Source organism: Aulonocara sp. 'chitande type north' Nkhata Bay, linkage group LG15 (assembly GCF_057382095.1).
Source record: "Aulonocara sp. 'chitande type north' Nkhata Bay isolate Kocher_YH1m ecotype deep benthic linkage group LG15, A_spYH_male_GT1.1, whole genome shotgun sequence".
Classification (NCBI taxonomy): domain Eukaryota; kingdom Metazoa; phylum Chordata; class Actinopteri; order Cichliformes; family Cichlidae; genus Aulonocara; species Aulonocara sp. 'chitande type north' Nkhata Bay.
In genome coordinates, this window is record NC_141358.1 from 10,979,594 (window position 1) to 10,991,517 (window position 11,924).

Below are 11,924 nucleotides of genomic sequence, written 5' to 3' on the forward strand. Positions count from 1 at the left end.
TGTTTCCGCATCCTTGACAGAGCAGATTTCCATTGATAAACAAAATGCTTTCAATGGGTAGCAGATCTAGACTGCAGACATCCCATGCTGCTTTGTCGTCGGTTGATTGAACGTTTCGGTGGCCACTGGACTTGGAACACCGCTCACAAGTATGATAATAATTCACTGCACCTCCAATAGCTCTGCTAATCCATCAGTGACACAAATGCACAACCGCATGAAGACACAAGCACCGTCCAAAACCATGTGACCAGCTTACGCAATCAGGTCAAGGGTTTATATACTACCTACAGAGGCTGGACTCCTTCAGGGGAGATCATCACTGTGCAGGTGTGTGTCTGAGTGAGTGGGTGAGGTGTGTTTGCGTGTGTGTTTTTGGACACGGGGGAGAGTTGCTGTTGCCTCCACACTCAGGCTGGGGAAGAGACACATAACACTAAGAAGCAGAGGGATAACCAGTGAAACAGTTGCCTGGCTGAACGTCCTGAGGGAAACTCGCAGAGGGGTTTTGTGGTCTCACCTGTGAAGCATCAGCGAGAACAACAACAACAACAATGTTTTTCCGCATCCCTCGGCTGACCCCTGGATATATTAGATACCTCCAGGTACGTAAGATGCTTTGAGGTAATTTTCTTCTTTGGGTAGACATTAGGGGACATCTGCAGTGGCACAAACAGTGGAGGCAGCGTCTCCAACAACAAACAACTGTTGAGCTCTGGAGCCGAGGCCCTACAAATTTAACTGTGCTTCAGTAAAAGAAAAACAAAAGGCTGTAGATTTTAAACGAAACCATGACAAATTTCACCTCAGTAATATTTCTTTTTGCAGCCATTTGAGCAAAGAATTTTCCATAACATAGGTAAAAATTAGGTTTCTGTTATTGCATTACACTGGCCACCACCACAAATCCTTTTTGAAAATGATTCCACTAAGTCATCGCTGTGCTCAAAATGCCAGGTTTAGTGTGTGTCATGGTCGGATTGAGGATAGAGGATTAGAGCAGCCTGTCTTAAATGGATTTGAGTCAGAGATTCCTTCGCTTCCTGGGGTCAGGTTAATGCCCTCTAATTAGATCTCTAGAAGCATGGCATGCGGCCCTGGAGGGTATATGGGACTGTATTGGTTTTAGAATACTGTGGCTCAGTTCATCCCAGCTTATGTTCAGGAGCTTAACTCGTACTCCGGTAAAACAGGATTGTGATTTGTGTAAACAGAACTTCATTTTTATGAGCAATATAACAAAAGGCTGTACTCCTTTGCTAACTATTTATAACTTTATATCCTAAATATGGAGAATATTCATGTTTTTAGCTCTGTGTAAGTCAATTTTTCAGACATCTAAAAATAGATTTAAATAAAAAACTGTTCATAATATAACGCTCAATCTCTCCATTTATAAAATAAAATAAATACATTTGGAGACTCCTAGTTTTCACTGGATAGTGCCTGGCACACCAGTGTTGAGCTCAGAAAGTAACTGAATCTGTGTCTGACTTTAGGGCATGTGTTGGATTGGCACTAAATTTTGAGACCCCTCCAAAACCCCCCACAGAGGACTGAAACACCGGCATCAGCTGTATGGGGTGCTTCAAGGTTCAAGGTTCTTTATTTGTCACATGCATAGTTATACAAGTATAACACACAGTGAAATGTAGCCTGACACGCTCCTCGACATGTGCAAAAAAATTGGGGGGGGGGGGTGTAGAGGAAAAACATTATATTTAAATATATATATATATGTAGTATATACAAATACTTGAACAAATACTTAATATTCACAAAAGTGGAGATTCTAGCACGGCTGTTCCCTTATGGTAAGACGATTGCCGGGCTGAAGCAGGTGTGCGACCAGGGCCACCTGTTCACTGATTCAACCGCAGCCAGAGCCAGGAGGATCACCAGGAGGATCATCCCTGGCGATGATGGTGGTGCCCGGTGGTGGAGGTTGTCGCAGCTGCTGAGTGGTGGTGGTGACCCCTGCTCTCTCTTTCAGACCCAGGCAGCCCAGACTGTGGTGCAGAGCCGGGAGGGCCCTGCTACGCGGTACATGGCTTTCCTGCTGGGTCTCGTGGGTATCGGCATGTCCGGCTACAGCTCACGCCAGCTCACGCTGCACTACAAGCCCTCAAATCACCTCTTTAGATGAAATGGATGGAGAACACACAGACTTTTCTTTTTTCTTTTGGGAAATACGCTTATTAAATGTGGACTCCAGCAAGTTTGTTTTTGTAGTTAAGAAACGGTCTAACACCTCTAAACCTCACAGTGATTTATACACTTTCCAGTTTTGTGAGGTTTAGGGATGTTGATGAATTTTGTTTCCTGGCTCAAAATTCACAATAAGCAGAAACAAGTGAAAATGATGGGATAAATAATAAATAAGGCTATTTCCCAAAAACTCAAACTGTCGATTGAAGTGATGTTACCACATTGTATGTTTCTGTTCTGTATTTTTTCTTATGTGCATCCCTACTAATTATTCCCTTCATGTGGTTAAAGTTCAATATTTAATTTGTTATAATGTTGTGGTATTTGAGTTGACAAGATTGTTGCCTTAAGGCTCAGATAGTGCAGTTAAAAAGCAGAAAAACATATTTTAAAAAATCCCTCTTACTTCAAGTACCGTGCATTTTTTTTTTTCAACCTATATGCAGTAACACAGAGGCAGCTTTTGATGTTTCTGCTGAACGTTGTTGATGCTGCACTCGAGCCACAGTCCCAGCCCATGTTTGGTGCCTTACTGTGGGAGTATTCAGTCAGAGCTGGCCTTTGAAACAGATTCACAGGCTAAAGCACTTAGCAAAATGCATCAGCGGTCTTCAGAGACACTAAATACAGCTTAGCCAAGCCTAAAGAAATCTCTTCCAAAATCCTCAATCTTTTAATCATTCCTTTCTTTATCTGTGAGATTTTGGCAAACTCTGTGATGTAACACAGAGATCCCAGCTCCCTCTTCTTTCTGGAGGAGGAAAGCCAGCGTTGTGATGTCTTGGCCTGTTTGTGCTTCTTGGATTTCTTGTGTAACAGAGAGATCAAATTAGAAGCATATTTAAATCAGGGTAACTGAAGTCTGCTTTCACTCTCAATTCTTGTCGAGAGTTGACAGCGTGGGTTTCTGATATCTTTTTCCGCTCTATCAAAATGCCAGAGAAGTGAAGAAAATCTGCCTGCTCACAGTCGGCTGCTCAGAAGAGCACAAAGAAAAATGCTTTAACAGAAACATAAGAAATGTGAAGCCTTTGAGATGCGAGCAATGCTGTTTTGCACTTTTTTGTTGTGTGTACATATTTTGTATATAATCGTGTACATATTGCATGCTGAATGAGATTAGTAGCCAATGACGTGGTGTGCTACCAGCCTGTGATGTGAGCTGGACTGGGGGACGTCTGGCTGGATTGACACACAGCACTGCTGTGTTGGTGTCAGGCATAGGAACCAGGACAGCCACCCTGGGTACCACCTGGACAGCCATGTGAATCCACCCGGATCTCTCCCATTTGCACCCCACTGTAAATCAAAGTGAATGTAGATGAATGACCACTACGGTCTCTTAACATAGGTAGACTCCTTTTCTGGGAGTGGGGGCGGGTATCTTCTGTGCACAGTAAATTTCAATGGAAAAAACCCTTTGACAGCATATGAATGTATTGCCTACAGGGAATAAAACTGATCAGTTAAACTGTAATTGTGAAGATGACTGTGTCATAATCACCTGGCTAAAGCAGTTTAGCGTGAACAGGTCACAGAGGAGGTGCAGTTATGCTGCAATCCCTCAAAGATCTTCTGTCTTTTTTTAGATAAGCTTATACGTAAAGGTGAGAGGCTTCTGAAATACAGATATAGATATAGCAGTTCAAGAAGTGTGCTTTTTTATGTCTGTTAACTGCATGGCAAAGATTCAAATCTCCGTAGGGTGATTTTAAATAATATGTTGTTGTTATGCTTTATTATTGCTGAAGCTTTACTCGTTTAGCTTTCTTGTTAGTGTTTGTGGACTAATGGCATAAAATGTCTCAAATACTGCTGATTATCTGAGTTTGTAATTAGAACTGTGTATGTTTAAGCCCATCATCATATCCTTTATTTATTTAGCTAGGTCCTTTTGATGTTACAAAAGGCCAGAGGAGATTATTTGCATGCCACCAGAGTGCTTCTGTGTTATTATTATTTTTATTTTTTAATTTATAAGTAGTAAAACTGAGCTGTGGTGTCATGGATCGTTAAGGTTTACCTGAAGCATTCTAAATACACAACTCAGCACCTCTGAAAATGCATTATTTTGTACTGTTCAGTGTATTCGTGGGTGCTAATAAATCAGTAGAACTCAACACAAGGTCTTTTTTGTGTATCCTGCAAATTTCAGAGTCCTGATCTGAAGAAAAACAACTTTCTGCTATGTAAATGAAAAGAAGGTAATGCTTTATGTGCTCACTAGATGTCAGCGTACTTGTTTTTAGCCATTTTCTCAGGACGCAACAAGTGCACAACCTGGACAATATGGGAGGAAAGGAAATGACCCATCATTTACACAAGCTGAGGGAACATTATCAGCAAAGCAAATATTTGAAGGAATACTGGTATTTCATAAATTTCCACTGCAGTCCCACCTGGTTTGTCAATCACTTCAGTTCACAAAGTAGAGAAAATCCCCAGAGCATGTGCTTAAATCATATCTCGTGATTTAAACAGATATTTGTTTTGCTTTCTGCCTTTTTAAGGTTTTTGGTTGGTTACTTTCTGCAGGGAAATAACATATTGTTCTCTAACAGCTGGAGATTCATGCTGTTTCAAATCAGCCAAATTGACAAACACTTCAGAAAGTCACATTTCCATTGAACTGCTAACAAGTGAAGGCTGACCCACTTATAGATGTACATGTGAGCTGCTTTGGGAACAAGCCCTGCTCTATGTCGGTAGGAGCCAGTCATGGTTGCAGTTGTGCTACTTACAGGGAAAATGAGTGGAAATATACTGGGAACTTGTGATACTTGCAGTGATTAAAATGGGGTTTAACCACTTGTTGGTAACAGTCACACCAGTGTGGTGGCCACAGTGGGCACAGCTAAACATGCCTATTCTTCTGGGTTTTAAGAAAAACCTGTTTCCTCGGGGTGGAACATCAGGAAATCTTACTAATGAGCAAACATTAGAGAGGCAATGTGGAGACAGTTTAGACATGTGCACAGGAGGCATAGTGGATATAATGGACGAAGGATGTTGAAGATGAAGCTGCCAGAAATGAGGAAAAGACCACAGAAGACCAAAGAGAGGATGCATGAATGCCGTGAAGGACAAGCAGAGGGTTGGTGTCACATACATGATGAGGTGAGACTGCAGCAGATGAACCACTGCGATGACCCCTAAAGGGAGCAGTCAAAAAAAGAAGAAGAGAAGAACATCTGGAATCAGGACAGAGAGACATTTTCTTAGTCTGCCTCATTCAAGTTCACAAAAACACACTCACACACACTCACACATACACACACACACAGAGGTCCTTTGTGTTTCAGAGCCGTCACCTCAGCAGGCTCTTGTTACGTCCCTTAAAGCCAACAACAAAGAGCTGAATGTCTTTTCTACCAGAGCGATGGATGAGAGGGGATCAGGGGCATATCCACAAAACCTGATAAGCCTGATACCGTTGGTGAGACTGTATGTGTTTGTAGGTATTTTCAGAGTTATTTCTCCCTTATAATCACCTAATACAAGCACATGTTAATGAAAAGAGGGAAATTGTAACAAGATGGCCTGACTTAATAATGTGCATTGTACAGCGGCACCTCCAGTGGGTTTTGTAACAAGAAACAATCTGTCAATGTAGACAACAAAAAATTAAAGCGCCTCTGACCAACAGCAGGCCACAAGAAAAGCAAGCATTCCTCTCGTACTGTATGTCCCTTTCTTATAGCTTATATCCTCTTCTTGAATCAGTTCCACACATTATTAAAGAAAAAAAGGTGGTTTTGCAAATTTGTGGTGCCAAAACGAGACCCACTAATGTCAGCAGTTATGCAAGGGGTTTCACAAGACATAACCAAACACCAGCACCAGCAGCATCAGCAGGGAGAGACTCCTACGCTTTAACTTTTGCTACGCATAGATATCTAATCTGTCTTTTCCCCTCAAATACACCAAGATAACTAGAATCAAAAATGTAGCTTTTCAAAATATTCTTTATTACATACTTTCCTGTTTCTATTCTGACTTTAGAATGTCATTCAATTATGATTGGATTTTCATAGATGATTTATAGGCTGAAATGTAACTTTTCAGCAAATAGTTTCATATATCTGTGAAGCATAAAGAGGGAAATAAAGACATATTTCTATCAGATTCCCATGTACACACAGAAGCATAAACAGATTGATGTGAGAAAGCACTTTTCCTTTTTTAACCCTATGAATTTGTATGTTGTACTCACACGTTCTTTCTTCTTTTAAATACCTCATTAACAACAAAAGAGCTTTATTTTTTTAAGTTATATTTTTGGCATTTAAAATTAAAAAAAGAACAAAATATAATGCTTTCAGAGTTTTTTCATTCATTCATTCATTTCATTTGTTTGCTTAAACAGTAAATGACTGGAACTGTTAAAAGGAATAAATTGCTAGAAAAATACTAAAAGGAAAGTTTGCACATTTACTAAGTAAAAGAATAAATAGAACAATAAAATATGAACCTTATTAAAATGCAGCAGCTCATTATCTTTTCTATGCAAATACAGTCACGTGTTCCCAGATTCATTAGTCAAAAGAAAAAGAAATTCAATCAATGATCTTTAATTCTGTAGAAATGTATTTTTTTTTTGTCATGTTTTGTCCTTCCTGGGCTTATTTATAGACTTAAAGAGGAAACAGCAGCTTTGTGGGTGCGTGATTGTTCCCAAACACTAAGGGCGAGCTGTATATGCAAAGACACATCTAACCGGTGTTAGGCCTACACTTCAAAATTAACGAGGTGTGATCACGTAAATGTCTCCTCTCTTTGTGCTGAAGCAGTGAGTTACAAGTGTTTGATAACACTTATGTAGAAAATCCTCTGGCATATATAACAGTGCAGCTGAGCAACATTGCTACTGCCAAGTCATCTATCTTAGGGGAAATGCCCTCAGACATACAGCACAATTTGTGCAATTGCCTCTGAGACCAGTGGAAACATGATTTATATTTACGTTTAAAATCCCAAATGCAGGATTGAAAAAGCATGCATTTTCCAAGCTCTGGCCCTGATGGTGTCCAAAACCCCAAAAACCTGCTAAACAGCTTTAAATCATGCTGTTTCACTGACTTACCCTCACGGTTATGGTTTCTGACCTTTCCTTTTGTTTTCTGTCTTCACCTTTCAGTGTTTTACATGCCCTTCATTGACAGTCCTTGAACATACAGGCAGGGCTTTTGTAAGGAAAGAGAGGAGGAAAACTATAATGACTTTAATGTTTATTGGAATATACAGAAGGAATGGCTGCATTTGAGTGAGAATGGTCTAGGTTTGAATTCTGAAACTTTACTTGATGCGTGAATGTACAACCTCATTTGGTATTTTGATGACGGTGATGGAGAGGGCTGCTGGGCTGAGATCTGATGATTGTTAAGGCCATGGCATAAATTCATATAATATTCATCTTCATGAGATCATTCAGTGCCCCATAAATACAGGCAGCAACACACCCATCAGGGTTTCCTTTAATTTCTCGCCCATTGATACTTTTAGGCACATATTGCCTGATTTTTATGAGTGTTTGGTGGTTTTACTCTTACCTAATGTTTAAATCAAACATATATATAATGTCCTGCAGTGTTCAGAGAGCAAACATTTGAGTTTAAGTCACTCTTTATGTGACAGAAGCACAGCTCAGCTCAGCAGATATTCTCTTAGGAACATCTTGGTGAGTTGGCCTGTGGACATACAGTAATTAAAGCTTTAATCTCTGTTCTTGGCTAACATGTTCTGCTGCAGTGACCTGTGGATCTCATCAGATAGTTGCTGAGTCACAGTTAATCTCAGCCCGTCTCCTTCTGTTTGCTGAGCAACCACAGTGAGCATAAATACAGTGTAAAGACGATAAGGTGTTAAAAATAACTTGTTTTCCAACATTTATCAGACCGGGAAAATCTGAAAGATGATTTTAAAAGTTCTCTTTGCAACAACACACTGCTCAAGACAGGCTATAAGCAATCAGCAGTGGTTACAAAGATTTGTAATGTACACACAGCAAAATAAACAAAATAAATAAACCAAGATAAAGAGTGAAAAGTAAAAAGATTCCCAAATATCAACCACAAAGCTAAGGTAACTTAAAACTTTAGGATAAGCAGCAGTCTGTAAGTGAATGGAGCAGCAAATGTGAATGTGTTGTAGACACAAATAGTGCTTCGTAGTGTAGTGGGTTACACACCTTACAAGCAAAAGACCTATGGTTTGATCTCAGGAGCAGATGCAACTTTGCAAACATGTTGTGGTGTCTCTCTCTTTAAGGGAGTATCTGAAAGTAGTAGATTTACGGATGTTGACAGAGGGAATAACTCTAAGACCCAAACTATTTTGTTGACGTATGTAGGACATTAAGGAAGATTGGAGCAGAATTGCTAAAATTGCTTTGTGGAAATGAATATACAGGTGACTGTGTCACGGCGGGGATCGCTGGTGTGTTTATGGTGTGGACCCAAAAGCAGACAAGGGAGAGGCAGAACTGAATCCTTACTAAAAAAGCAAGCCGTTTATTTCAGGTTGATGTTAAAAAACAGAAAACAAGACAAGGTGTACTGGGACAAATAAAAACTAGAAACTAAGCTGGGAGCAGCTAAGCTAACTATGAAAACTAAGACGTGAGAGACAGGAACATGGAACTGAACAGGAACATGCAAAACATGAACATGAAGAATCAAAAACATGAACATGAACCTGAGCAGTAGTAAGAAAAAAACAGCCAAAAAACTCTGTGACCAGATATGACTCGCCGCGAAGACAACAGACAACCCGACAAAGGACAGAGGAAGACAGAAGACCTAAATGCACAGAAGGATACTGAGGGAAGTGGAAACCCCTGGGGGACACAGCTGACACAAATGATCATGATGTCACAGGGAAAAGTAAAACTAAACACACTGAACATGGAAACACCAGAACTTTCAAAATAAAACAGATTAAAAATGGAGCGACATGAACTGGGACACGCAAGCTTGATACAAGAGGGAGAGGGAGAGGGACACAGAGGAGAGAGACACAAGGGGAACCTACATAGAAGAGGAGACAACACATGACAAACAGAAAAAGACTCAGAAAAAAGGAGACATAGGTGAAACATAAACTAGAGTAAAACTCAACTAAATCCAAGCTGGTAATAACCGCACAAGAACTTAACGTATTTCCAATATAAGAATGTAAAATGTAAAATAAACTCAAAACGCTGGGTCGCAGACTCAGCCCTTGATAGACTGAGTCTAAAAGAAGGACTAGCATAACTCAAGTGTAAAATAGGCAGTAACCGTTAAATGCTTTAAGATTTGTGATGAATCTCAGTGCTCAGTAGATAGCGTAGCAGCATAACCCTGCACTAATTCAAAAGTGGTAGCAAAAAATCTCCTACCTGCCTCAAATTAAAGGAAGTATTTGATTTAATTACAAAGTTTTAAAACAGAAATCCCAGACTCCAACTTTACTTTTTTTAAAACCAGTTGCCGTCTGTGAGTCATAAAATTGACACTTACCAATTATAACTCCACACTATTTGTTGTGGGAAACTAACTCAGTCTTGGAGCCTGGTGCACAGTGATACATAAAAAAAGGAACATTGCATTCTTGACATTCCAGTAGGAGAGGTCCAAGGACTGATCCCTGTGGCACACCCCTATCAAATAATTTTCAAACTATCACACATTTCTTCTCTGATACGTTGTGGGTTGTTTTTTTCCCTTTAACATTGCATAATCCACAGCCTTTTTTTTGCTATTTAATATTTTTCTCCTTCTTTCAGCTGCTCCCTTTTGGGTTTTGCAGCAGTGGATCATCCATTGCACCCTATCCCTTGTGTCCTCTTCTGTCCCATCAACCCTCTGTATGTCCTCCTTCACCACATCCATCTGCGGTCATCCTCCCCTCCTCCTGGCTGATCCATCGTGAAGATCTCTCAATGAGTATGAATGACTACAGTAACAGTTTTGGTTTGTTACTTAAATGCTATTAAAAATCAAGAAACTTCAGATTATCAGTATTTTCCTTTTCTTTGTTTAAAGTAAACCCAGAATGTTGAATTTTGACCACATGATGGTAGCAGAAATAAGTTGCAAAGATGACACTGGCATATTTATTTAAGTCAACAAAGTTTAAGTGTTGCTTATTTAATGATTAAGCATTATGAGGCAACATTGTTGTTCATTTCATGTTTCTATTCTCTTCCAGTTCCTGAGAGAAAAGTTCAGCTCTTTAACTGCAAAATTCTGCATTACACTCACTTAATAGTTGCTGACTTTGTCTATGTGTCATCCTCTGCTGGAAAGAGAGCATGTAATTCACTTTTAAAGCTTTTCCTCTTTGTTGAAGCCAAAATGATGGAGTGAAGGTGGTCAAAGGTAACAAAACCAAAGCTTTCACCTGAATGACACCAAAATGCTCTGCTACAAGACTTCCATTCTCTCAGTAGTACAGAGAGGTTATTAAAACAGCCTTAAAATGACAAGAAGCTGCAACGTCACTGCTGCATCACTTTTTAAACCACATGTAACTGTCTTAGTGTATTAGTGAAGCACAGGTACACAATTAACAGGTTAAGCATGCTTAACAAGCACTACAATGGCCCAAATCTCTTGTTTAAGCTCTGTACGTGTGTGTCCATGTCAGATGTTAAAAGCAGGCCGGATAATCCCCGTTGTGTCCCGCCACGACTGATCATACCTGACCCAAGTGGGTCAGGTATGACCATACGTGACTATGTACAGCAGCAATTAGTCCACTAATGGGTATTGTTACCACAACATGAGTAATTAGTTTCTAGTAACTATGATACTTGACCTTCAAGCACTTCTCAAAGAATGAATTGTAAATATGTTAGTTAAACAGTATTATTACTGTCATGTTTCCTGTCAGTGACCACAGTGATTAACATTCACTGATATTTTTGCTGAAACATTAAAAGTCTATTAGATATTAGACACCCAGTATTAGTAAACACTGTAGGTGCTTTCTAAAGCCTTGGGGAAATTCATTAAATACAGGATTGTAATTCAGTAGGGATGCATTATGTTTCCCATTAGTTTGTACTCCAGCCTTGACATGTTAAAAACAAGAACTTCACTGTCTGAATTAAAATTATGTCATAAATATCTAAATGAGAAAACACCACTGAGAATAAAAAGAACTCTTCGAATGGGTTTCAATTTAAAAATGCTGTTTTTTTTAAATGGTAAAACATAATTTTTCCCGTAAATAAAGGGAACACAAAAATGTACAGACGTCAATCAGGAGGTCCCAGTAAAGTATAAAAGAACACACGTCACTCCATCCTTTGAATTTCTAATTTGGGGGGCTGGTAATTGTGTGTGGGTAAAGACAATTAAGGGGATTGATTAGTGATGTGCCTGTTTGCATCAGAGCCACCTCGCCCGTAAATAACCTCTGTGTTGATACAGTAAGAATGTGTTGATGCATTTCCAAGAAATGGTCTCAGGTGAACAGTTGACCCTGTGATTAACTTTATTATCAAAGGTCACTGATCTGACTGAAGATGGATCCTGACGGCCAGTCGTGGCTTACGTCAGCTGACACTAAACTTTATATACGAGCAATAGAATAAACCGAAACAGGTTATTGGGGACATTTGTCTGTGATGTAACCCTGTTTTCAGTGTCGGCCGTGTAATGATTCTGTTTTGCACCTTATTGTGGCGTAAGTAGTAAAATTACCCCACTAATGAATTCAGAACACAACCT

The 11,924-nt window shown here is 39.7% G+C and overlaps 1 long non-coding RNA gene across 1 annotated transcript; it reads left to right on the forward strand.

Annotated features, from left to right (window-relative positions):
* Window positions 1-295: 295 nt before the first annotated feature.
* Window positions 296-4,333, forward strand: LOC147312581 (uncharacterized). Its single transcript, XR_015125029.1, has 2 exons — window positions 296-605; window positions 1,994-4,333. It is a non-coding gene; the product is annotated as an uncharacterized LOC147312581 (long non-coding RNA).
* Window positions 4,334-11,924: the final 7,591 nt, after the last annotated feature.